The 27849-nt window shown below is 36.5% G+C and overlaps 1 pseudogene; it reads left to right on the forward strand.

The window, feature by feature from the left end:
* Positions 1–24310: 24310 nt before the first annotated feature.
* On the forward strand, positions 24311–25768 carry LOC102972329 (annotated as a pseudogene).
* Positions 25769–27849: the final 2081 nt, after the last annotated feature.

A 27849-nucleotide genomic window follows, 5' to 3' on the forward strand; every position in this document is an offset into this window, starting at 1 on the left:
CTTCTATCCTGAATTCTCACTACCTGTCAAGCATATCTTCAGATTCTAGAACTTGAAAAAATGAAAGGAAAATATTGATGAAGGGTAACGGAAGATGAGCTGGAAAGGAAAAGTAAGCTAAGAAGGTATAGAAAGTGAATTCCTCTGAACACATTTCAGAAGACTAAAATAAATAGGCAACCCCAAACAGGTGAACATTTCAATACATAATGTTCACAATGTGTATTTTTAATGTTATAATTTTTAAGTGTATTGCAATTTTACCATTATTACATTTCTTATGTTTCTTATTTAATACTATTTTGCTCAAATTTATTAAAATTGTGGTTTATGGGACTCAGTGGGTAACTATATGAATGACTAAGAAGACATTCAGAGCTATGTTAAAATTGGGAGAATTTTTCATTTTGTGACACCATCCCACTAATTTCAGTGGTGTTCCTCCAATAACTGTAGCAACCCAAATGCTTTTGCAGATTTCAAAAATGCTTTCTAGAAGAGGGGTAGTATCACCCATATTGAGAACACAACTATATCTTCAGCTCCTTTCTGAGATTTATAACATGGAAACTTTTTTAGAAGAATAGAGACAATGTGGATGAGTCTATTATAAAGAGGCAACAAGGCATATGGTTTCCTTAAATCAGACAAGTAAGGTTCAAACCCCAAATTTCCAAGTAAAAGTCTATGATATTGGCCAAGTTAATTATCCTCACTGATGCTCTGTTCTTGGGTAACCAACCATCCTGGTTTGCTTGAGATTTTCCTGGTTTTAAAACTGAAAGACCCATGTCACAGGAAACCCTTAAGTCAAAGGCAAACCAAGCTGGATAGCTGGTTACCCTAATTTCCCCTATTGGCAAAATAGAATATCCTCATTAGATGTTTATGAAGTTGAGTCATAAATGAGAAAATATTTGAACACTACTTAAAACAAAGTCTAGCACATACAAAGAAAATTGCACATACTATTATTATCATTATCATTATTTGATCCTAAATAGGCAATCAAGTAAAATAACTGGGAAAGTGAATATATGCTTTAATTTCAAAGCTAAAATCTCAATTTACATTTTCCTGTATATTGAGCACCTTAACATCTAGGCTAAATGATAAAATCTACAAAAGAACAATAGTAAGTGATAATTAATTAGTATTCTTATATATAGTGGAGACTCTTTTAACAAGTTTGACTATTTCATTTTACTTTCATAATTTTCTTATTTTTCTCATTAAAACAAACAGACTTAGTGATGTTAATATTTGCCAAAGATTACACAGTTATAAAACTGAAATAGGACACAAAACTTCACATTGATTGGACTCTCAATTCTTTGCTTTTTAAGCAACCTGCTCAATGGTCTCTTTTAAAATTTTTAATGTTTATATATTTTTGAGGGAGATAGAGGGGGGAGAGGCAGAGAGAGGGGGAGATATAGAATCTGAAGCAGGCTCAAGGCTCTGAGTTGTCAGCACAGAGGCCAACACAGGGTTCGAACTCGCAAACCGAGATATCATGATCATGACCTGACCTGAAGTCAGACACTTAAGCAACTGGGCCACCCATGCACCCCTCAAAGGCCTCTTTTAATGAAGGGAAAGGAAATTACAAATCGTTGAAATGAAGACCAAATTTCTCAGACTATGGTACTAAAATGTTCAGCTTCCTCATTGTCATAAATTATACATTTATATTCCCGGTCAAATGTACCTTGCTAGTGAGCTTGAAAGAAGAGAAAGCAGAATCACCACACAGGATGGGAAAAGATTCTCAGATTCAATGATTCTTTGAAAATAGTATGTATCAACGAAATCCCAGCATTTCAGGTTATATTCCACCAGTAGCCGAGTCTGTGACAATCAGTTGAGAGTGTTTAGCTTATTTAAGTGTAATCCCAAGCAACACCAAGAAAGAAGAAATGTGAGAAAGGAAGAGGACAGCCAATAAAGAATGCACTATCAAGCCCAATATCACGAGGCAACTGGAAGCTTATCCTGCCAGGGAGCGCAAGGAGCCAGTGTAGAACATGTGACAGAGTTGTCCAGCGAAAGGTGACGGAGCTGGAGCATCAATCCAACACCCATCTCCAGTCACAAGCAGAAGGTAGCTCCCAGTAGACATTTACTCTCTACTATTTTTCTTCCAGAGCAGGCTTCGGCCACCAGAGAGAGCCCTCAGACAGTTGAAAATAGGTCAGGATGCACTAAAATACACAACCCAAGGAGATCTGGCCAGGCAACAACAGTGTCTGCTACACCATGGCAGTCTACTTATCTTTTCTCAATGCTACTTCTATTTGGACACATTCAAATACATTCTATTATCTACTCGGCCAGATACACTAAAGGATTTTAATTTTCTATGTCCTTGTTGAAGCTGTCCAGTCTTTGCTAAATCCCTCCATTTCTCTAGTTGGAAAAAGCATACTCTAAAAAACTTGTCTTAAATATAACCACTTCCATCCTCCTCTCTGGCTTCTCTGAGAAAAAAAGAAAAAAAAAACACCTAATTTTTCACTTACGTTCTCTTCATATTATTCATGTCTTCTTTTTATATATATATAAACAAATTAGTATTTATGTATGTTTCTAAATCACTCAGAAGCTACCTGCCAATTTTGATCTATTTGAGAAGTTTCAAAGTACTATTCTGACACATTATATATATATGGTTACTTATACCTATACTACCTAGTACTTACCATGTGTTCAATAAAAGTCAAATTGGAACAAACATAATCATCTTAACCATTGAAATCTCAAATAATGGCTAAGTATTTTGATTACTAATGTAGATTTCTGTTCAATAAATGGTTAGTATAATATTGCCCATCGTTTAAAAATATTTACATGAGATTAATCTCAGAATAGCTTTTCCTGATTCCTAATTGTATATTTTAAAAAATTACTCATAGAATATATCTGAAAATTAATCCTCAGGTTAATTTTTCTGTATATTTTCACCTTTGTCTAGGTTGATTTACAAATATCACCATCTAGGCAGACAGTTTTTGGAATTTTCCTTTGAAAGTCTTCAGAATAAATATTTTTCAAAGCCTAAGGACACATAGGGACATACGTTTAATATTCTAAGGTTATTTTTCCGTAATTTTCAACAGATTTTTGTACAGAATATCAAACTTGTATTATGAAAGTGTTTCTCATGCCAACGCAATTCACTACTGATTTTCTTCAAATCTCAAGTCTTGATCAAAGGCAAAGGACACCACAATGATTTCCCCTTCATTAAGCAAATAATTTTCTGTAAATTTACTTCCACTCCTTCCAGATTAATTTTAAAGCTACTATTAGTTTACCTTAATGTAAGTAAGCTGTCTTTCACACTGAAATTTCTTGGTGTTTCAGAATTTATATCCAGAGGTACAATTGTAAAGGACAGGTTTATGTTTTTCTTCTAAGTATACCAAAGAGAAACAGAAACTTGGATGAGGAAGGACATGAAACATCATGTTTTGGTATAATATAATCACCATATAAATGATTTTTATTTAAAATAAAAAATTATTGGAAAGCTTTCCTAACCATTTCCACTAGATCTTTGTATCACCCTATTATGAGACGGTATAAAAATGTTAATCTATATACATTAAGATGCTTCTGACTTCAGCATGATGCATTTCATAATTTGACTTTATATTATGCATTATAATAATAAATTTGATTTCATATTTAAAAGATTAAATAAAATACAAAATTGTAGAATGTACAGCCAGAAAGATCTTAGTTCACCCCAACATTTTCATTTTACAAATAAAGAAGACGATGCCCTGAGAAGAGAAATTCTCGTAATATTGAAGGCTAAAAAAAAAAGAAATTCTCATCCTTCTGGTCTCCTAATCACATTTATTTCAATACGCAACCTCCCCCTGATCTTTTCTTAAGTTAAGCCAATTAAGAAATCAGTCACAGGAGATGATAAGGGGCAGTCAAAATGGTTCAATGGATGTAATCTATCAATCCAATAACCACACTCTTTTTTCATGGGGAAGTATGAATAAGGAGCAGGAAGTGTTACTAGAATTATTGCCCTAGTGCAGTGGTTCTCAAACTTAGACTCAGGAATCTTTTAGACTCTTAAAACTACCAGGTACTCCAAACAGCTTTGATTTAACTAACTTTAAATCCATTGATAGAATATAGGAAATTTGAACTAAGAAATACTTAATTTAATTAATTGTTTAAAATAATAACAAACCTATTACATGTTAAAGTATGCTTTTTATGAAAAATACCTATATTTCAAAAAACAAAAAATACTTTTATATTTTCCCATATCTCTTTACTGTCTTCTGTAGTAGATGACTAGATTCTTATCATGAGAGAATGAGCGTGGAAAAAGAAAAATAACAACTTAATATTTTGAAAATAGTTTTGATCTCCTGGATCCTATGGAAAGGTCTCAAATCTTCATGGGTCCTAGACTGCACTTTGAGAGCCAGTGCATTAGTGGAAATCTCTGCACATAGAAATTGGAAGCTCCAGGAATGCAAACGTTCATTAACCACATGCAACACAACTACAGAAGCAGCTTGAGCTCTGGACTAAAAAGAATAAGATCCATAAACTCAATGACTTTTTATGAATCCCATAACCTTCCTGAAGTTGTTTTGTCAGACTTGTGATAAAGTTAATATATCAAAGGTTTATTTTAAAATACAAATGATATGATATCAAAATGCTATAAGTTTCTTAAAAATACTTTTCATAATCACTCACATTTTCATCCTATCATTTACTCACACAGAATCTTGTACTTTTACTGCAAAAAGTCTTATAGGTTTGTCTTTGGAAACCAATTCTTGTTATTTCTACATCTATTTCAGGTACTTACAAATTGTTACTTCCACTCCTTCCATAATATCCTTGATATTATAAGCAATGACAATAATAAATGAAGTGCTAATATAACAAGACAAAAGTCTTTTCTTGCACTAAGTAAATGTTTCTTTCCATGTTCGTGGTATAATTTCAATAAATATCAAGTAGACAATAATATTAAAGAACAGAACATCATTGGTATTTGCTTTCAACTGAGGCTGTTAGCCTCATTTTCTTTTTCCTTGGAAGTTGCAGGAGTATTTCATAGTTAGGAAGGATGCCCTGAGAACTCTTCCTGCCTTGAAAGTCAAAGGATTGGAAGTAAGACTAAATCAGACCACATATGTAAGTAAACTAATTTCCATCTACTTCATTAATCAAAGAGAAGTTTCCAAAGGACCAAATGATCTCTGGCTTAAAATATTATCCTGAGAGCAAACAGTCTGGGGACTGAAAACGGATTCATGAATTGGTGGGAAAAAAGTAGGCCAATAATAATAATCACTTAAATAATTTCAGGAGAGTCCAGAAACAAGATTTCAGAAAACTGAAATGGGAATGAAAAGGCACGATAAAAGTGCCAAATGCAAATGATGGTGCCAGAACCTATGGCAGTGTGATAAGCAGGCTCAGAGCTGTAGGCTTTCCCTGGATTAGGAGACATCTGAGTATGTTCATGAGATAAGTAAAGGTAAAGACTGAAGGAAAAAAAAAATAAAAGAGTACTTAGTGGGCATATATTGTAAAAGATCTATAACACAGACAACAATGTTAGCCTTGGGAACATGGAACATGAGTCCACCCTCTAATATTGAAAGAAAGAAGGAAATAAGTCACTCCTTTAATCAAAATTTATGTAGTGCCCGCCTATAGATGTCACTATATCTTGACTGTCAGTGATCACAACAGCCAAAACTCCTTGCTCTTGGGGCTTACGTTCTAGTTGGCACAAACCACCATTAAATTATTCAAAGTAATCATTCAATCAAAGGGAAAGAAAGAAAGAAAGAAAGAAAGAAAGAAAGAAAGAAAGAAAGAAAGAGGGAGGGAGGGAGGAACTGGTGGGGGAGTAAGGAGGAAGAAGGAAAGAAAGGAAAAAAAAAAAAGCTGGGACATCTGGGTGGCTCAGTTGGTTAAGCGATTAAGTGCAGACTCTTGGTTTTGACTCAGGTCACGATTTCATGGTTAGTGAGATCGAGCCCCATGTTGGGCTCCATGCCATCAGCGTCCTTGGAATTCTCTCTCCCTCCCTCTTTCTCTGCCCCTCCCCTGCTCATGCTCTCTCTCTCTCTCTCTCTCAAAATAAATAAACTTTAAAAAATTATTTAAAAAAAGAAAGAAAGAAAAGCAGGTAGAGAAAAGAGAAAGAGAGAAAAGGAGGGAGGAGAAGAGGGAGATAAAAAGAAATGGTAAATGTTATGGAAGATATTGTATGGAATGGTGATCTAATTTTAAATAGGGAAGAGGTGTCCTTTGAACAAGGAATCTGAACAGACCTGAATGAAGACAAGGGTTAGCCATGTAAAAATCTGAGGTAAAAGAATTCCAGGCAGAGAAATGACCAGTGCAAAGTCCCTAAGGTGGGAGCATGGCTAATGTGTTAAAGCAAAAGCAAGGCAGTGAGACAGCTTAGAATGAGAAAGGGAAAGGGTAGTGGAGGGTGAAGTCAAAGTGATGATGAGGGTCTGGTTCATGGAGGATGTGACTGTCCATTTTAATATTTTTGGTTTTCATCTTGAGTGAAATGAGTAACTGTTGGAGAGTTCCGAACAGATTAGTTACACGAAAGGATTGCTTTATCTGCTGTGTGGAGAAGAGATTGTAGGGGTCAATGATAGAGTCAGAGAGACCATTAGGAGGCTGTTATAATAATGCAGGTGAGAGAAGATTGTGGCTGGAACCCAGATGGTAGCCATGGAGATGATCAGAAGTGGTGAGATTCTGGATATTTTCTCATTCTACCCTCACAGAATTTGCTGAAAGTTTTGATGTGAGGTGTGAAAGAAATAGAGGAGTCAGGAATGATTCATGAGCCTGAGGAAATTTATAAAGAGAGGGAAGAAAAAAATGGAATGAGTTGAAGTGATATGGACTTATACTTAACAGTAAAATATCTTTGAGGTCATATTCTAAGACAGAGTGTTAAGCAGTTCTAAGACAGTAAAATGTTTGAAACAGCTGCTGAGCAAAATCATATCGAAGTGGGATGAAAATTTTCCCACACTTTCTGAACTCTTTCAACCTACTCACCACTTTAGGGAGCACAGGGACATGGATGAGTCCCTTGACTGAAACCTCAGAATGATTATTCACACTACAACTCTGGGTGAGCTGGACCCAGTATATCTAATCCTTGAATACCTCCTGCCATTCACTACTCCATGACACTCATATGAGGCTACTTCTCTTCATTGACATAAACTAAACTCCATCCCTGGATGTCTGGCTTTTGCCTTCTGCCCCAACTAGTTTTTTCACGGAGGATAATTTTTTTTGAGTGATAGTAATCCCTTTCCAGAAATCCTTAAAAAAATCTAGGGAACAAAATATTTGAGAAAACCCACTGACTCGTAGTTAAAATAATTGACATAGTTAAAATAAAAATTATTGGTCAAATATGTTGTTATTATTACCTGTGCAATATAAAATGTAAATTTATTGTTAGACTGTGTTGTACAAGATTTTTCATCTCCCAGAGTGATAGATATAAATATAAACAGCTATTATATACGACCTTGATGCGGAATTTGGTTGTAGTTACTACTATTCATGTAGCTAAGTCATCTTACTTCTACTATGGGATGTAAGGCTCAGCGTTCCAAACTGTAAGAGGAACAAAGCAGACATGTTAATAAAAAAGAACAAGTTTCTCTCTCCCAGAGCCCACTCATCACTCAGCATGTGTGACATCTCTTAATTTTCAAATCTGTAGACTGTGGGAAGAGTAGGAAAGAAAAAACATTATATATTTAGTTAAAATTTAATACAAAAAGATAAAAATATTGGCTCTTACAATTTCTGGACTAATTTCCAAACACATGAATCTCCTGTATCTAATTATTGATCTCAGAATTAAAACAAATCTTCAGTAATACCTTAAAACCTGGGTATTTTCATTGCTTAATCAGAAATTAATACACAGACTTATAAAATTATGAATTTAGTTCTAAAAGGATCTTTGGAGATTCCACTTCTTGATTTTGATTATGTGGTTTATTCATGTGTTCATTTAATTAAAAAAAACTTTTGAGCATCTATTGTATACCATTCATTGTGTGAGACACATTGAATAAGTAGTGAAAACAAGACACAAGACTCTCCCCAGGAGAGTTTTAGGACCAGTAGAAGAGGCAATTAATTAGAACCGTTACAAGACATGAAACTATAGAATACATAAGTTTCAGATTAACCAAAAAAGGGGCCTGAGTCGTAAAGGAACGTGTTTAAGAGGAGACCTTTAAGCTGAAGTCTAAAGAAGGTTTAAGAATTAACCAGCTGAAGGTGTGAAACAAAGCCCAGTACATGTTAGAGTCTAGATAGGAGACTCTGAAAATCAGATAATTGTGACTCTAACAGCAGTTCCACAATGTGTACCTTTCAAAATGGCAAAGATTAGCAGATACTTATCCTCCTTCAGAATCTGGAATGGCATTGTGATATATTGGCTCTGAACTCTCCTCCATTTTTTTTCTAGGTTTATTTTGTTTTACCTTGATGTTAAAGCCCTAGAGCCACCCAGGTGCCCCTGTATGTTTTTTGTTTTTGTTTTTGTTTTGTTTTTTAATGGTGAGCTTATCTGGAGAGTGTGTTGTTCAGGGTGTGTGCTGGGATAATCTGAAGAAATTTTGAGGGTCTGTGTTGTAAATACTAGTCAGCAGTATTCAGTCCATTTGTGTTTATCGTTAATGGGAAACTAATGGATTTCACTGTTTTTGTGTCTATTTTCATGTCAATGTTTTAAATAATAAACATTTTATTCCTATGTCCATAAATGATCCAAATTTGATATGACAAAATAGTCACAGGTGACTCTAGTTCTATTCCAGATCTCAATAAATACAACGCTTTCAGGGGCATATTTTAAAATTCCTACTTCATGAATAGGACATTACTTTGGGCTTTATCTGTACTACTGAAGCTCATTTGCAGTTCCCTGCATCACCCAGGCTTCAGCCCTCAATTTCTCTCCCCAGGGATCTTGAACCCCCAAAACTCTAATGTCTATTTTAACTTTTTAAATTCCATTCTCTATTTAGCTTCAGCAATCTTCCAGCACAATCTTTGAGTTAACTTTTCATTTCTAGTATTTGATAATTTATCATTCTTGCTTTTGAGCTTAGATATGCACTCAATTATTTTAATGCATAGCTTTCTAATATAGAATTCTAAGTGTTCACATCTTGGTGTGAGGTAAACTCTCCCAATCAACACAGTCAATCAACACAATCCTCCATATCAACATGTCAACATGATCAAGTCTGGAGACAGGAAATCCTGTTTGGAGTATTACTCAAATTCATTTTATATATATATATATATATATATATATATATATATATATATATATATATAAATTCATTACTCAAATTCAATATATATATATATGGTGTGTATATATATAATGTATATATATACTATATTCTATAATATATAGTAATGCCAAAGAATTAAAAGAAAAATTATCAGGTTATTCATTGGATTTTGAGTTTGAGAAAGAAGAGAAATTGGTCATGATTATGTTAATACTCCTGCAAATGGGATGACTGAGATGTCATTAACTAAAATAGGAAACATATGAGAAGGCTTAGGCTGGGAAAATTAGATTATAAGTTTCATTCTGGATACATTGATCTTGTTATCCCTTGAGACATCTATTCATAAACAGTTTGATATATGGTCTAATGCCTAGGAAGAGATTTGAACCGGATATCTTAAAAACTGGTAACAATCTGCATCTCATTTATAATTCAAATAAATTGAATGCGTTGAATCACCCAGCAGCATATGTAGATTGCAAAAAGAACAGATTTAAGATAGAGTCCTGCATTATAGTGACATTTAAAATATGGCAAAGAACTGGAAAAGAAAACTAAAAAAGATCATTCTTACCAGTAGGAAGAAATGCAGAAAAAGATTATGACTAGACGCCCAAGGAATAAAATTTTCATAATGGAGGAAATATCAAAAAACAGTATAAAAACTTGCAGCTAAGCAAAATAAGGAGCAAAAGCTTCCTCTGTATATAGATACAACCACTGGTGAACTTGATTAGAAAAGTTTCAGGCAGGGGCGCCTGGGGGACTCAGTTGGTTAAACATCAGACTCTTGATTTTTTTTTTGTTTTACTGTTAATGATTTTATTTATTTTTTTTAAATATATGAAATTTATTGTCAAATTGGTTTCCATACAACACCCAGTGCTCATCCCAATAGGTGCCCTCCTCAATACCCAGCACCCACCCTCCCCTCCCTCCCACCCCCCATCAGCCCTCAGTTTGTTCTCAGTTTTTAAGAGTCAGACTCTTGATTTTGACTCAGGCCATGATCTCATGGTTCAGGAGATCGAGCCCTGCATTGGACTCTGTGTTGACAGCATGACACCTGCTTGGGATTCTCTCTCTCTCTCTGCCCATCCCCTGCTCACACATGTGCTCTATTTCTCAAAATAAATAAATAAACACTAAAAAAAAGAAGTTTCAGTCAATCCTTAAGCAGTGAACTGCAAATTGCAATGGGATGGGGAAACAGAAATTTGAATTTGTGTAATATGAATTAATATTTGTGTAATATGAAAATGGAAATTTTTATTGTGGATAAAATTTTAATTTGTTAAACAATTAAAAATTAAGAGGACTTAATAAATGTTGATATATCGTAAGACTGAACATTGTAAGAGTTAATTCTCCTTAAACTGATCTATATATTTAATGAAATCAGAATAAAATTCTTACTAAGTTTTGTATTCTATGTAGAAATTTAGGAAACTCAATGTACAATTTCTAGAGAGATGCAAAGGAGCTGGAAGGGTCACAATGAACTTGAAAAGGCTGGATAACTTACACTATTAGACACCTAACTTAATAAAACAGTAAGAAGTAAGACAGTGTATATTGGCACAAGATTGTGTCATCAAACAATGGAGAAAAAATAGAATTCCAAAACATACTCAGATTTTTATTTATAACAAAGGTGATGAAGTGGCATAGAAAGGAAGGGATGAACTTTTCAATAAATGGTGGTGGGTCAATTGAATATCCATATGGAAAAAGAAAAAACAAATTGCCCTTACTTCATAGCATTCACAGAAAATCAATTCCAGATGTGTTGTAGATCTAAACATGAAATGTAAAACAATAAAGCCTTTAGTAAACACTTAGAAGAATATTTCCATGACTTTGAAATACTCAGAATTTCTTAACTAGTACTCAAAATACATTAATCATGAGAGAAATTGATCAATTGGACTGGCATGGGACCCAACCCTGTATTTAATTTGCTAAAATAAGTGCCCCCTGTCCTGAAGAAATATTATATGGTATCCCATGTATGTGGATCAACTGCTTCAAATCACCTTGAATCGTAGTGCTGGCTGTGGACATGCAAGCAGAAAGGCAAATCCACACTCAAAATCCATGTCTATGTCTATGACAATGAACTGCTGACTCTTCCAAGATGGAAGGACTTGCAACCAACTAGCCAGGTGCCCCCTCAAGGAATAGTGACATATTTGTAATTCAGTGCTAGTCTCTGTTCCTGCAAAGTTCGTTATTTGGTAGCAGTGGTAACTAGGTCAGCCTTGGAAAGTGAAATCCCATGTCATGGAACCTATGCATAGCTACAATCTCTGCCATCATGGCTACTTTCATTGTGTACCCCTTGTTCCAGCATTGGAATAGTTGATGGCAAAGACTGGCTGGTCAACTGGCATTTTTGGGGGGGCCTATATCATATTTAGTGCTTGTTCCATGGTTTGTGCCTTCTGGGTGGCATACGTATGCTATACAGATTCTTCATTCTTTGTTCCCATTCTCCTATGTCCATTTATATGCCTTTACCCCACACTTCCTTTTTCTCCATTTAAAAATTTTTAATTTTATTTTCTTCCAGGTTTCTGACGAGCTCTCAATACCATTTAGCACTGCCCATGAGTCTATATATATTCCAATCTTTGGACACTTCTTCCACACAAATAGGATGGCAAGGGCATGACCTGAAGTTCTTCCTCGAGGGAGAATTATTCTTCACTAATCTCTTTCATGGCCACTCCTGAATGAGGCTGTGCTTTAGTTACTATCAAAGTTACTATCAAGTTTCAAACCAATCTTCTGTCAACTAACTTTGTTTATTTTTGCTCCCTCCTCTTTTAGTTAGTTACAAGAAACTCCACACATGGCTATGGTATAAGTGGAGGGAGGGACACTGGTGCAGACCTGGGATTCTTGGATATCTGCTCATGTTGCTTGCTTGGGCCCTCTGTTCCTGCTTGTGCTTGATCCCAGATAAACAACTTCCATTTTACAATGACTTATGTCTTGGCCCCTCAACTTTATGGAATGATGATTCTGACAGGATTCACTTCCTGATCACCATTAAGTGATGGCAGGGAACAGAGGGCAGGAGCCAACTTGTCCCTAATTAGGAACCATTGTTCTAGAGCAGCAATGATAACCAGCAATAGCTATTTGGTCCATTTTTTCATTGTTATGCTTTTCCTGCAATACCTGAGTCCCTCTCTTCCACCAGTCACATTCGCCCAGTTCACTACAGGTGAACATTTCAATAATTTGGCCATGGCTTTGTACCTGGGCTTGTCTGTGTTCTACCTATCACCAGTAAGGAAGTCTTCATGGCCAATCAAACAGTAGTGATCCAGTGCTGAAACCCCATTTTATCTCCTGTTTTCTTGGTACCAACTGTCACTGGTTGGGATATCTGGAAACAGACACTGAGACAAGATGTTTATTAGGGATCAGTATCTGTTAAGGGGAGGGGAAAGAAGCATGATTGGGAAGAGGGCCTAAACTGTGATGCAGGTCTGACATAACCTCAGCAAACCATGGGGAAGTGGGATATGGAGTGAGTCTTGCCCTTCAGAGTGTCCATTATTGGAAACAAATGGCCAGGCTTTTATACTCTGACCCTCAGCAGATGGAAGCTTCCTCAGAGAATATGTGAGCTCTCTAAAAAGTGGATCCCTGCAACCAAGGCAGACCCTGAAGATACTGAGAGCTGGAGGCTGTCTGCTGACCATACTTCCAGCAGCTGGTCAGCAGTTCCTTCCTTGAAGAATATCTAGGTGGCACATCTCCACATTAACTATATACATATTTTTTTTTCCACAAAATGGAAAGCTAGCTATACAGGAGTACAAATGAATTAGCAATTGTTATATGAAACCACATGAATCTTGTAAGTATAACACTGAGTGAAGGAGACCAGACCTTTCTGCAAAAAGGAAGACTATATACAGAATGAGTCTAAATACGTGCATTTCAAAATTGGCAAAACCAACAGACATCGTTGAATGTCAATATAGTATTTATCTCCAAATGGTGAAATCCTAGGGATTATATGAGATCTTTCGGTGCACTGTTTATCTTCTATTTCTTTATCTGGGGGTGCAGATTACCACAACTAAATTCTCTTAATGATTGCACGTTTTTCTCAGCACATATAATACTTAAAAACTTTAAGAGAGTGTTAAAATATGGCTATTAAGTAGATGATAGAAATAGTATAGTAATTATGAATTCCTGTACTTAAAAGTCTTATTAGTTTACACTTCAGTGTTATAAAATTTCATAATGAAAATCACGGTACATCATTTAAGACTCAGTCATAAATTACACAGACCACAAACAATGGCTTAAATAAATGAAAACTTTATTTCTATCTCCTGCAAAAAGTTAGAGGCAAAAAGTTCAGAGGTGCCATATTAGCTCTGCTCCCCAGAGTCATAAGGGATGCAGCTCATTCTAGGTGATTATTTTCCATTCCTAAGGTAGGGACTTGTCCTCGGACACATGATAATGGATAAAACTGTAATAATAATATCCTATTTTATGCACTAAGACTGAGGAGGAAATAAATAGAAAGAAATAGGATATGAGTCAAATGTGATTTAAAGAAAGTTCTAAGAAACTGCCACAAGACCACAACCATACCTTAGAGATATTGTGGGTTTAGCTCCAGACGACTGCAATAAAGCAAATATCACAATAAAGGGAGCCAAATGAGTTTTTTCGGTTCCCCAATCCATATAAAAGTTATATTTACATTATACTCTAGTCTATTAAGTGTGAAATAGCCTTATGTCTAAAAACCAACATTCATTACTTAATTATAAATACTTTATTGCTTAAAAAATGGTAAACACCATCTGAGTTTTCACCAAGTTGTACATAATCTTTTTGCTGGTGGAGGGTCTTGTCTCGATGTGGATGGCTACTGACTGAATTGGTGGTGGTTGGTGAAGGCTGGGGAGGCTGTGGCAATTTCTTAAAATAAGACCACAATGAAGTTTGCCACACGGATTGACATTTCCTTTCACAAAAGACTTCTCTGTAGCATGAGATGCTGTCTTACAGCATTTTACACACAGTAAAACCTCTTTTAAAATTGGAGTCAATCAGCTCAAACTCTGCTGCTGCTTCCTTAACCAAGTTTATGTAATATTCTATATCCTTTGTTGCCATTTCAACGGTCTTCACAGAACCTTCACCAGGAGTAGATCCCACCTCCGAAACCACTTTCTTTGCTCAACCATAAAAGCAACATGAGATTTTTTTTCCACAAGATTGCAGCAACTCAGTTCCATCTTCAGGCTCCACTTGAAATTCACCTTCTCTTGCTCTTTCTACCACATCTGCAGTTTATTCGTCCACTGAAGTCTTAAACCCCCTGAAGTCATCCATGAGGATTGGAATCAACGTTTTCTAAATTTTGGAAAATCAAAATATCACGTTGATATTTTGGCCTCTTCCCACATGAATCACAAATGTTTTTAATGGCACCTAGAATGGTGAATCCTTTCCTGGATGTTTTCAATGTACTTTGCCCAAATCTATCAAAGGAATCACTATCTATGGCACTTACAGTCTTATGAAATATATTTCTTAAATAATAAGACTTAAAAGTTGAAATTACTCTTTGATTCTTCGGCCGCAGAATGCATATTGTTAGCAGGCATGAAAACAACATTAATCCCACTGCACATCTGCCTCAGAGTTCTTGGGGGACCAGATGCATTGTACATGACTGGTAATGTTTTGGGAGGAATCTTTTTTCTGAGCAGTAGTTCTCAATGGTGGGCTTCTAATACTTAGTAAGCCATGTTGCAAATTGAGTGCTGTCATTAGTGTTTGTTGTTCCATTTCTACAGCACAGGCAGAGTAGATTTCACATAGTTCTTAAGAGCCCTTAGATTTTCAACATGGTAAATGAGCACTGGCTTTAATTTAAAGTCATCAGCTGCATTAGCCCCTACCAGGAATCAGCTTATCCTTTGAAGCTTTGAAGCCAGGCATTGACTTCTCCTTTCTAGCTAGGAAAGTTCTAGATGGTGTCTTCTTCCAACAGAAAGCTGTTTTGTCTATATTGAAAGTCTGTTTGGTGTTGCCACCTTCATTAATTATCTCAGCTAGATCTTCTGGATAACTCGCTGCAGCTTCTACATCAGCACTTGCTGCTTCACCCTGCACTTTCATGTTATGGAAGCGGCTTCTTTCCTTAAACTGAATGAACTAACCTCTGTTCACTGGGGTAGCACTTTTAATTTCCTTCAAGTACTCTTCCTTTTCATTCACAACTCAGCTAACTTTTTGGTGTAAGGGCTCTCTAGCTTTCTGCTTCAAATGGCTTTTGACATGCCTTCTTCACTAAGCTTAATCATTTCTAGTTTTTGATTTAAAGTGAAAGATGTGTGATTCTTAGAAACCATCGTAGGGTTATTAACTAATTTCAATGTTGTTGGGTCTCAGGGAATAGGGAGACCTGAGAAGAGAAGGAGAGATGGTGGAATGGCTGGTTGGTGTAGCAGTCAGGACGCATACATTTATCAGTTAAGTCTGCTGTCCTAAATGGGTGTGGTTCTTGGCACCCCAAAACAATTACAATAGTAATATCAAAGATCACTGACCACAGGTCACCCTAACAGATATAATAATAAGGAAAAAGTCTGAAATATTGTGCGAATTACCAAATTGTGATACAGAGACCCAAAGTGAACAGATGCTGTTGGAAAAATGGGGCCAAAACACTTGCTCAACGCAGGGTTGCCATAAACCTTCAATTTGTAAAACAACAACAACAACAACTCCACAATAACTGCAAAGCTCAATAAAACAAGGTATGCCTGTATTTCTATTCATGCCTTTGGTCCCAAATTAGTCGCATGCCAATCACTTGGAACAAAAAGGTTTGGGAAATAAAAGATTTACTTTGAACAGTTATGTGCCCATTGAAAAACTGAGAGTTCTTTCACTCTGGAAGAAGGAGAAAACAGCTGTTTTTGTTCAGCCATCAATCTCTACAGCACAGGAGAAACTAACAATTTTTATGTTCCTGCTTTAAAAATAACAGTAGTGAGCTTTAAAATGTCATATTCACCCCAAAGAACTTTAGGAAAGAGTTAGCATGAATTATTCTAACATCACTTGGGAAAAAATGATCACCTGAGTGAAAGTGAGGTAATACAACATATAACTATGACCAAGGACTATGTCACTAATAGACTGTTATTAATTTTTAAAAGCACATTCTGTCACCAGCTGATTGCAAACATTTCTGAGGAGTGCCAAAGTTTCAGGAAACACAAAGTAATAGGTAGAGGAAAGTAGATGTTCTCACAGATATTACATTTCATTAGTTTAATCATATTGGAGAGTGCCCAAGAAAGTATACTTCCTTTATAATTTGTTAAGGTGAAAAAGTCATGTTCACCGAAAATTGCTCCTGATTTAACTCATCCTGAGATAAATATTCTGAAAAGCAGGGAAACATTTTACATTTCTCAGTTGAATTATAGCCACATGCATTGCACACATATAAGAAATGTAAATGTGGTGTAATGAAATGTATTTTTGAAATATGTAAGAAATTATTTTTCCATTTCTATAAAATTATACTTGAGTATCCTCCGCAATCGTCTGTCCTTCTCTACCTAGAATTTTATCTCCATTTCTTTAGAACTATATTTCTTGAACATGATGACTTTCAACACTATTTCCACATCCTTACCTATCATTTGCTATTTCTGATTTTACAATCTGGTATCTTACGTACCAGTGTAGCACATCAGCTCTCACAAGTTCACCAGTTAATAATCAAATCTATCTGGTATTTTTTCAGCCTTTATTTTACAGATTAACTGTAGAATGTTTGATACTATTGACCACTCCTTCTGATCATTTATTCTTAAAATCCTGATCTTCCCCCTACAAACATCTCATACAATCTTCTCCATTTCACTTAATGGTGACTCCAAAATTTTGGTTACTCAAACTAAAATCCTTGGGAGTCATCTTAGATTGTCAGTTTCTCTTACACTCTTACTTCTAAGCCATGCAGAATTCCTCCTGGTCCCACCTTACATTTCATTCTCTCCACTGTAACCACTCTAGTCCATGGACAATACCTCTCACCTGACTGATTGCAAGGGCCTCCAAGTTGGTCTCCCTTCTTCTTCCTTTATTCTGTTACATAACTTAGCACTCAAAAAGTCTTCCAAAACATCGATCATACAACACCTCTCCTCAAAACCCTGAATTGGCTTCCAATTTCACTGCGAATATAAGTGAAAGTCTGTACAATGGTCTACAAAGCCCTGCAACGTCTGCCCCCTATTCCTGTTGCCTCTCTAAGCTTATAGCCAAACACCTTTGCATTTTTTTAGTGGCCAGCAAGCCTTCCTGCTACTATTAAAATATTGTGTTAGATTAATGTATTCGAAAACCTATTTTGATTGCCAGAAGGGAAACTTACTGACCAACCAAAGATCAGAAAATGCTAGCATGCTAGTGGTCTCCAGAGCAACCAGAACAAATATTTAATGTTACCAGTACCCTTTCTCTCAACATGCCTTCCTTTTTTTCACATTGGCTTCATTTTCTCAGGCTGCCTTTCTCCACAGGTGGGAAATACGGCCTCCTGGCAGATGCTACACTCAGACCTTCCCAAGTTGAGCTCTCATGTGAAAAACTCGAGGAAGACCTTTGACTAGTGTTATGGACTTCATATTTATATCTCCCCAAAATTCATATGTTAAAACAGCATTCCCGGTGTCATGGTATTTGGATACGGGTCCTTTGGGAGATAATTAGGTCATGAAGGTGGATATCACATGATAGGATTGATTAGTGCCCTTATTGGATACAGGAGACAGCTTGCTTTTTCTCCATGTGTCCATCATGTGAGGATACAAGAAGATGGCAAACCAGGAAGAGAATTCTTACCAAAAACAAATCTGCTGGCATCTTGACTGCTGGCACCACAGTTTCCAGAACTGGAAGAAGTAAGTTTTTTGCTTAAGTCACCCAGTCTATGGTAATTTGAGCTCTCCAAACAGACCAAACAACTAGGTTGGCTTGAAACATAGAAAGAGACTGAACTCAGGAAACAAATTCTTCTATTCAAATCCCATCTCTGTTACTTATTAACCATGTGACTTTGGAAAGTTATTTAATTTTTCTGGACCTTATAATTCCCAGTAGTAAAGTGTGGATAATAATAGTGCCTATCCAAAACAAATGTCATGAGATAAATGAATCTAAGTAAAGTGCTTAGAAATGCTATCAATCAACTGTGCAAGATTTTCCATGTCTATAGAATTGTATGTTTTAAATGAGAGAGGAGTATTTCCCAAAATTAAAAGGAGTTTCTATGCTCCAAAATTAAGAGTACAAGTTAGAGAAAAAACATCGACGGCTCTGAGAAAAATGTTCAACATTATATATTTATAATATATCACCATTGATGTCCTGAGATCTCACATAATCATGGTTTGGCACAAATTATAAATTGTGATTTTTTTAATTTTTAAAGATTCACAGAAGAAAGAACTGATTTTCTCTATTGATAGTAATAATATTTGTTGCAAAATCTTGACTTTATATGGGAACCATCTGAAAACACTAAAGGCTAAATATATGTCTGTGCAAAGGAAAACATTACTCAAGTGAGCACATTAACAGATGTCAGTAGTGTCTTGGAAAGCCTAAATCCATGGAGCTAGATCACTTAACAAATGACTGCTCAAATACTTAAATTATGCCAGCATAGCACAAAAGAAAGGGATTGGTGATTCTTTCATTGTCAGAATTTATAGTTAGCTGATTGGAAAGATTCAGGAGCTCCTGTTTGCCAGCAGTACAAGTATATTGTACTATGCTAAAAAAAAGGTACAATAGTAGGAATAACGTAGGGGCTTGTGAAGCTCTGCCATTTGCCAAAAATTTATCATTCTCATTTTAGAATTCAAATGTTTACTGCTTTTACATTGTGTCTATTATGTAATAGTGTGTTAAAATCTAAGATTAGTTTAATTTGTTTCTCCTTGTGATTCCAACATAAAATGCTTATCAACAAGGCTCTCTACATGGTTATAATCTGAAGTAGCCAGATACCAGCAAGATATTTAATCTAAATACTGTACATGGAATTGTGGTTTCAGAGTAACCACCAAAACATGGGATTTGATATTATGTATGAAAAGAATATAAAGATTTCAGATTATTATAAAGTTCATAAAGGTCATTATGGCTTTACTAGACCCCCTTAAATTGAATACAGAAAATCAACACAGGAAAAATGAGTTGATTGAAAACATGTACATGTATTTTCAGACGTGACAAAAAGGAATTCTGAATATTTTCAGCAACATTATTCTGTTTGTGTTTGTGTGTGTACAGTACATGTAGGAATGTGCTTTCACACCTGCATAAATATATATTTAAAATCTCAGAGATGTTGATGGCTTCCACTAAATTAGCCACAAATATCAGGGTGTCAATTCCTTGTGACTGACTCTACATATTTTCAAGATGGCTATAATGACATATTCACTCTATGGAATAGAATAGGTTTTAGTATGAAAATTAAAAGGTTAATAACAATAATAATAATAATAATAATTTTGTATTCAGTTTTCACTGCATATTTTCAATATGTCTCATTCAAACAATAACAAATACTTACTAGATTATTATTTCTATATCTGTAGTAACTTGACTCATTATCTCCTCTGTTGGACAGTAAGATCCACAAGAATAAAAAGTCAATGTTGATTTTGTCCCCTTTTTACCATAGATTCATAGAGCACAGCCTCTGATTCAATAAATATCTGCTAAGTGAATAACCCTCCATGACATTGTCAATTAATTAATGATTCCAAAATAAAAGTAGCCTTCTCATGGACCCATGGTTATAAATAATCAATCTGGGATTAAAAGTCAGATAAAACTGAATACAGAATTAATGTTGTTTTTTTCCCCTACATAAACCCAAATGTATATGGTGTTAAAATATATAAAAATCTAACAGTTTTACCATTTAACGTGTGCAATTCCATGTCATTTAATACATTCACAATGGTGAGAAATTATCACCACTATCTAGTCCCAGGATACTTCATCATGTGACAAGGAAACCCATTCCCATTAAGCAGTGACTCCCAATCCCATCCTCCCCCAAACCCCTGCTAGTAATCTGCTTGTTTTCTCGATGAATTTTTCTATTCTGGCTTTTTTTCACTCAGCATACTTGCATTGTTGATCCAATTTTCAACATTTATCAGTGTTTCATTTATTTTAATGGCTGAAATAACATCACATTGCATGGATGTACCACATTTTATTTATCCATTTAGCAGTTGATGCACATGGGTTATTTCCACCTTTTTTTTTTAATTTTTTTTAACGTTTATTTATTTTTGAGACAGAGAGAGACAGAGCATGAATGGGGGAGGGTCAGAGAGAGAGGGAGACACAGAATCTGAAACAGGCTCCAGGCTCTGAGCAGTCAGCACAGAGCCCGACACAGGGCTCGAACTCACGGACAGTGAGATCATGACCTGAGCTGAAGTCGGATGCTTAACCAACTGAGCCACCCAGGAGCCTCTATTTCCACCTTTTAATTATTACGAATAGTGCTGTGACAGACACTCATGTACAAGTTTTTTTTTTTTTTTTTGAACAATAGTTTTTAACTCTTTGGGGTATATACAAGGAAAGAATTCCTCCTGAGTCCTGTGGTATTGATGTCTAATGTACTGTAAGTTCTAGTGATCTGCCATACAACAGAGTATCTATATTTACTAGTAATGTATTGTGCACTTTAAAATATATGAAGACAATAGATATGCTAAGTGTTTTTTTCCAACAAACAAAACAAAAAATACACACACAAAAAAAATCAAGGAAAGATGACAGATACATTAATTATCTTGATTATGGTAATGGTATTAAGGATGTATGTATATATCCAATGTCATTAAGATATATACATTAAATGTGTCCAATTTTGTATATAAATTATACTTCAATAAAGCATTAAACAACACTAGTGAGGATGTGTGTGTGGGGCACAGAAATGAAAATTTTCACAGATATGAGGAAAAGTATGCCTACAAATTAAGATAAGTAGGAGAAAAGGAACATGATTTTAAGAAAGAATATTAGACATTTTTCCAAAAAAGACTTACAGATGACCAGTAGGTATATGAAAAGATATCCAGCATCACTAACCATCAGGGAAATGCAAATTAAAGCTGGGAGATATCGCCTCACATTTGTTAGGATGACTATTATCAAAATGACAAGAGATAACAAGTGTCAGGGTGTGGAGAAATGAGAACTCTTTTACACTGAGTTTGGAATATAGATTGATATAGCCATTATGGAAAAAAAATATAGGGTTTTCCCAAAAAAATTAAAAATAGAACAACCATAATATCCATCAGTCCCACTTCTGGTGTATATCAAAAAATATATAATTAATATCTTGAAGAAATATATTCACTTCCACATTCATTGCAGCCAATATTATTCACAATAGCCAAAACATGCAAACAACCCAAGTGTCCAGCAGCTGAATGGATAAAGAAAATATGGTATATACATATATAATGGAAAATTATTCAGCCATATTAAAAAAAGTAAATCCTGCTATTTGCAACACGGATGAACCTGGAGGACATTCTGCTAAATGAAATAAACCAAACACAGAAGGCAAAGTACTGTACAATCTCACTTACATGTGGAATCTAAAGTCAAAGTCACATAAGCAGAGAGTAGAATGGTAGTTGCTAGGGGCTGGGAAGTAGGGGGGTGAGGAAGTAGGCAGATGTTGGTCAAAAGGTACAAACTTTCAGTTATAAGATGCATAAGATCTGAAGATCTAATGAACAGCATGGTGACTTAGTCAATAATACTTGTGTACTTGAAATTTGCTAAGAGAATAGATATTAAATGTTCTTAGCCACACACAAAAAATGTCAACTATGTGAGGTGATGGCTGTGTTATTAGTTTGATTATGGCAATCATTTTACAATGTATATGTATATCAAATCATCGTATTATACACCTTAAATACATGCAATTTTATTTGACCATTGTACATCAATAAAATTGGAAAAATAAATAAATGCCTTGATTAATTAAAAAATATTAAAAGTGAATCCGACTAAATTCAGGGGTCAGGAAAAAAAATTATATAAGGAAGTAGGCTTGAACTAAAAAATAAGTGAAGTGAGGAGGTTGAAAGAAGAATTTTCTGAGCAGGGTCTCCAACCCGTGTAAAAGCCCTGTGCAAGGATCTGAGGAAGTAAAAGGAGGCCAGTACATCTCAAGTTCAGAGAAAAAATTGGGGTTGGTATGAGATGTGGATGGATATGCAGAGTCCAGGCATATCATGGAGAATATGCTTGAGACACAGCTTCATTTGAGATATTTACTTTTTATCCAATGAACGATGACAGTTTCTGAAAGGTATTAAGTGTGGAACAGAGAGTAAAACCAACTTTGAGATTTTTAGAGATTATTCTGGTGATAACCTGTAAGACAGAATATAAGTAGATGAACATGGATGCAGTGAAATTCGTTAGAAATTTATTATATGACAAATTATGAATTGTGCCTGTCTGTACTTGTACCATCACAGCAGTGATGTGGGAAAACAAAATATGCACTATTTGGTGATTACTTGTAAATAGGGGCTGAAGGGAAAATAAGGGAAACATCCAAGTAAAGATGCCGCATTAAATCTATTACAGTTCAGAAGAAAGGCATATAAAAAGTTGGAAGTTTTTAAAATACAGAAGATGACTGAAATCAAAGGTTTGACTAAGTTTAACTATGGAGAGAACATGGACTAAGGAGAGCCTTAAACCAATTTTTGTTTTTATATTTCCTTCTGTCATCTTCAATTTCTTTTCATAAGTGTTCCACGGTTTTCAGAGTATAGATCTTTTACCTCTGTATTTAGGTTTATTCCTAGGTATCTTATGGGTTTGGGTGCAACAAGCTTTTGCTTTTAATATTTAGTTACCAGTTAGAGGAAAATGAACTACCAACTAGAGGTTGACACAGAATTCCCAGATGATTAGGACTAAACCTACCAGAAAAGCACAGCATAATGAAAGCTTATGGGAAGAAAATAGACCAATTTTGAAATCAGTCCTTTGGATTTAGCAACATAGAGAGGGTTGTTAACTTTAGGGAGAACTACTTCAGGAGTAGTAGATTAAGAAGTGAGTGAAGTAAGAAAAAACATGAGAAGAGTTTTTTTGTTTTGTTTTGTTTTGTTTTTAAAGTATGGCTGTGAAGGGGAAATGGCGATTCAATGTTTTAGCAAGTTAAGGACCTATTGGTGGAAAGGATTCAATTGAGAGGGCATTGATATTTGGAGGAGACATGTCTAATGCACACTAGAGAGATTATCCTTCTATAGGAGAAGAAAGTAACGCATGCATAAAAGTAAAACATGCTATGACGGTAAGATTTTAGTAGTTTTGTAGTGGTAAGCAGCAAATGATAGCTTCATTTTTTTTTTCTGGAAAGTGTAATGAAAGACCATTTGAAAGGTGCTGCGAAAGGTAAAGATTTGCAAAGAAGGAGAGATCCCCAGGTGTGTCTCAATCTCTAGGAAATCTTTGCAAGTAGGCGAGGCAAGCTGGTCGCTGTAATCTGGTTCAATAGAATCACACTGGCGTGGAATTTTCCCATTTGAACACTGCTTTCCTAAATGTCATGTAATTAATACCAGTCAATTTGTTAAGTTAGAGCTCTCCATTTGCCGCGATTTTTTCTGACGGTTGCAAGTCCCAGATAAATTCTCATTTTCACGGACAACAAGCATCTCAGATACGGAGAGTATTAAACAAGATTAAAGGGCATGTGGACCCTGCACCGGCCAAGGGGCTGCCTTGCGCACCTCGCTGCGTGAGCACCCGCCTAGAGCCAGCATTGAAGCTACAAGATGGCTGACCAGGACCCGAGGGGAGGTAGCCCCTCCAACGAACGGTGGCCTCAGGCACGGGGGTTGTGGTCACCTCTCGCTTCAGGACACCCGCGGATGTAGTGAAGGGACCCTTGCGTCTCTGCGGCCCTGGGTGGCCAGCAAGCCGATGCCCCCCTTGCCGACTCTGGAGCCTCTCCTGGGCCAAAGTACCTCCTGTACTGCGGTGGTGTCTTGGAGCCCCTGCCCCGGTGCCCACGCGGTGCCTGCTGTGCCGCCGGTTTCAGGACCCACTCCCTTCACTGGCACCACGGATACCTTCATGAAGATTGTGAGACACGAGGTCACCAGTACCCTGTGGAGTGGCCTCCCAGCCCCCCGGTGGTGACTGTGCCGGCCACTGCTGTGTAGCTTCCCCATCAAAGACCTTTCCTTGCGGTCCGGCCCAGACTTCTGACCTCCCCGCACCCTTGGTGGCGGGGGCACTAGGCTGCGTGGGTACCCTGACTGTGATCAGCTCCCTGGAGCCGGTGAGGACAAAGCTTCAGGCTCAGCGCGTGTCACAGCATGGCTGGTGCCTGTGTTAGGGCCGCTGTGGCTCAGGGAGGCTGGCGCTCAGTGTGGATGGGCTGGGGCCCCCCTGCCCTTCGGGATGTGGCCTTGGCCTTTTCTGCTCTGCACTGGTGCGACGATGACTGGGTGGGCTCAGGCCAAAGGACCAGGCACCCGTGGGCGCCCACTGTGTGGCTGGTGACGTCTCAGGGATGGCGGCAGCAGTGCCCACTCTACTCTTTTCCACGGGGTGGAGACTCAAGGCCAGGTCGCAGCGGGAGCGCTGGAGGCCGTGAAAGTGACACCGGGCAGGCCCACTCCCCCTGACTGCTGCCGCTGCAGAGGACCCAGCTAAGTCAGGCACTGGGGGGCTCTAACAGCTTCCTCCGGAGGATGAGGATCTTCAGGGCCACCCCCTCCTTCATGTGCCATCATGATCAGCTCTTTCGAGTTCAGTTTGGCAAAAGCTTCTTCCAGGGGCTCAATGGAAAACAGCCTGTAGGTTCTTAAAAGGAGCCAAGGTGCAAGGACCGCATCTCTTCTGAGGGTGAGGGTGCGGCAGGAGATGATGGAGCCAAGTGCCTATTCTCAGTACTGAGAAGAGGGGCCTCAGTCTCTCAATTAGGAGCACCGAGGGGAAGGGGCTGCCCCTCTGGGCCCGCCCAGGCCCCCCAACACAGCTTTATTCCTAGTGGTCCTCATTTCTGGCCCCAGAGAATGATCACTTTTCCAGCCAAGTTCAAGACCACATCTACTAACTGTCCCCTTCCCTCCACCATTTCTCTGTGTATTTGCTGTAACTGGGTCTATCCTCAAGAGACACAAAACCCTGGGCCTGGTGTAGTCCACACCCACACTCCTTGAATCTAAAAATGATGAATTTCTAGAAAGAAAGAAAGAAAGAAAGAAAGAAAGAAAGAAAGAAAGAAAGAAAGAAAGAAAAGGAAAGGGAAAGAAAGAAAGAAAGAAAGAAAGAAAAAGAAAGAGAAAAAGAAAGAAAGAAAGAAAGAAAGAAAGAAAGAAAGAAAGAAAGAAAGAGCTTTACCTTGAACATCCTTCCTTGTCGTGTTCTGTTGGGAGCGTGTTCTCCCAGGTCTTTGCCTCTGTCTGGCCATTTCTGGAAAGACTCTACCATCTCAATCTTTAGGAATCTACTTTTAAGAAAAAGGAGATATTTTCCTTGTCTACTTCATATGCTTCATAAGTGACCAATAATATTCTCCATGATACATTTTGTATTCCTTTTTGTTACTCTGTTTAGTGTCAGAAGTCCACATACACCCTTCCAAGCTTTAAAAGATTCCAAGTAAAGAGTTGATGTAATATCTAGAATAACTGGCCCCCAAATATTTAGCCAGTTTTCAAATATATATATTCATATGTATTTATATAAATATATTTATATTTATATAATATTGGCCTAGAAGTTTCAAATAAATAATCTGAATTTTTGGCTGATTAATTATAAAGCTAAACATCTTCTTTCTTTAGAAATAAACTAGTATTAAATTTATACTATGTTATTCTTGAAGTCTAAGTGGGAGCAATTTTTTTAAATTTTTTAGAGGACCTAAGAAATGGAAATGGAGAAAATCATATTCAGTTCTCATTATGTAGCAAAAATATGTAGCTAAAATGGCTACTCATCTCTTAGAAACAAAATTCCTTTATTAATTATATGCCAATATTACAGTAATGCTTTGCTAACAGAGAAAAGAGTTTTGAAGCCAATAAAATAAAAACTACAATGAAGCTCAAATTTAAAAAAGATATGTGCACATGAAAATATCATCCAAATAAACGGAAACAAATTTCATGAGTTACCTATTATACTGTCACCTTTTATAAATAGGTTTTTCATGTTGTAACTCAAAGTTCAACATAATAATCTTATTTGGAGGGAAAATAGAGAAATTTATTCTATAAGTATATAAAACATTATCAGGAACAATTTAGAAAATTGTTTAGTGTTTAAGATGTGTTTTCATAAGTACCGAACTATCTCTGTGACAGGGATTTCCTTTTTCTTATTTATTTATTTGTTTATTTAGAGAGCAGAGGAGAGGGGCAGAGAGAGAGAAAGAGAATCTTAAGCAGGATCCACGTTGAGCATGGAGCCCAAGCAGGGCTTCCTCCCATGACCGTGGGATCATGACCTGAGTCAAAATCAAGAATCGGATGGTTAACCAACTGAGCCTTTCTTCATCCCCAGGCAGGGATTTCTTAATATTAACATAATATCATGGTAATATACTCTCCACTACCTACTTATAGTAAATTTTTTCATTCCTCAAATTATCTAAATGGGAAACTGATATATTTTGTGTCTAAAAGAATGGCAAGAAAAGAAGTCCTATACATAAAATCAAGACTGTGGTCAGTGAACTAAGAATTTGCACCTGTGTATGATGTTGAGAAGATTTTGGAACCAGTGACTCCAGTTTCATATACCCCTTTCTATAGCACACAACTGGGTATATCAGTACTTTGTGAGGGTTTCCTTTCTTCTTGGAAATGGATCTATATGTATCATCATTCAATTAATGCAACACGCATGGCATTCACTATATACTACACACTGTGTTGAATATTACTCAGAGTGAAATTAGACATAGTTCTTGTCCTCCAAATTTCACAGCCTAATATAGTAAAAGTATTTCTGGGGGTCCATTGTCCTCTGTATCACACATAGAGAGTGGCCTCAATGATCAACTGGAATTCCTGAGTCATCTTCATGGTGCTTAATGCTCATTAAAATAATTATGTCAAGTGTTATGACTTCCCACTGTAAATAAGAAAAGATAACATTGGAGAGATTAAGGAAACTACCAAGGGGGAAAATGCCAGTAAGGAAATATCCAGGATTAGAAAACAGGTCTTATGATTCCATAATCTATGGATTATCGATTGTCAACAAATTCAGTTACCTTCATACAAGGATACATGTTACAAAAACTTCTGTTAGTATCTTTCCTCCATTCCTCTCTAAATCAATCTTACTCCTTATC

This window comes from Panthera tigris, chromosome F2 (assembly GCF_018350195.1).
Source record: "Panthera tigris isolate Pti1 chromosome F2, P.tigris_Pti1_mat1.1, whole genome shotgun sequence".
Lineage (NCBI taxonomy): Eukaryota > Metazoa > Chordata > Mammalia > Carnivora > Felidae > Panthera > Panthera tigris.